This window comes from Micropterus salmoides, unplaced genomic scaffold (genome assembly GCF_014851395.1).
Source record: "Micropterus salmoides isolate LMB-PRFRI ecotype aquatic unplaced genomic scaffold, ASM1485139v1 Ms_hic_scaffold_5, whole genome shotgun sequence".
Taxonomy (NCBI): Eukaryota; Metazoa; Chordata; class Actinopteri; order Centrarchiformes; family Centrarchidae; genus Micropterus; species Micropterus salmoides.
Window position 1 is genome coordinate 7,160,622 of NW_024044237.1, and position 1,272 is coordinate 7,161,893.

Here is a 1,272-nt window from a genome sequence, read left to right on the forward strand (position 1 = left end):
CCTTTTTAGTGTATGTGGTGCATTGCAGTGCGTTGGTATATTTGCAGCGTGTTTTTAATTGCTGCACATGTACATACAATACAACACCTAGATGTTAATTAATCAATCAGCCAGCCGAATGGTCAGCTACTCACATATAAAACAAAGACATCCATCATATCATCCTTTAAATCTAGTAATGGGAGAATATTTGATGATTGTCCATTAGTCAATTAGTCAACTAGTGCTTAGTACAATCCCACTGCAACATTTTCACTGCTGTGGTTAAATGATTAAAGGTGTGTTCCTAATTACTACTATAACATTTCCTTTCCTTTAGATGGATGATTTGAGGTGGGATGCTACCCTCTTGTTTCAAAATGACCAAAAGCCTCTTGTGAACCAAAAATGATGCTCTGTGCTTTGTGTTGTAGTGGCGCTTCACACTGCTGCTTTTAATAATCGCCAAGGTCTCAGAACATATGAAACATACTGCTTTGGAACTGCCAGTGGGAAGATTGAATATTAAAAGTCTTCTTTATTACAAGCTCTGATTTCACTGTCTACTTTTTTTATTTTTAGAGCACGCCATGTGAAATTATATTTTCTACTCATTAGTGTTAGCACTGTCTCCTCACAGCAGAACCCCAGACGTCCTGCCCTGTCTGTGTGGAGTTTGCATGTTGTCTGTGTGAGTCCTCTCCAGGTGCTCCGGCTTTCTCCCACCGTCCAAAGACATGCGGGCTAGGTTAATTGGTGACTCTAAATTGTCCTTAGGTGTGCTTGGTCAACCCGATCGCATCTCATGCGTCACATATACACGCTTTGGAAAAGCCGTGTCTATCGTACGCAAAACAGCGATTTTGCGTGTATATGATACGTTGCAGTTTGCAATAGTGTTGCAACACAAAGGAGGCTAACCCTACCTGCTAGCACATCGGCCGGTCGACATGCATATATTTACTGACTTAGGTTTAGGCACTAACTAATGGCATGGTTAAAGTTAGGGAAGTTGCCTCAGGGGGGCTATCAACTCCTTAAACAAAAACACATGTACCTGGGGGCATCCACTATACACACAAGATCGCCGTTTTGCGTACAATAGACACGGCTTTTCCAAAGCGTGTATATGTGATGCCTGAGCATGAGAACAGGCTGGCGTGGTTAAGCCTTAAAGGCTGTGCCACTTAAAATAGAAACACTCCATCAAAATGTAATGTAATGTAATAATTCTCAATTATTTATCGATATAGGTCGGGTCAGCAATTGACAACGCTTGGAGCAAAAGTGCCC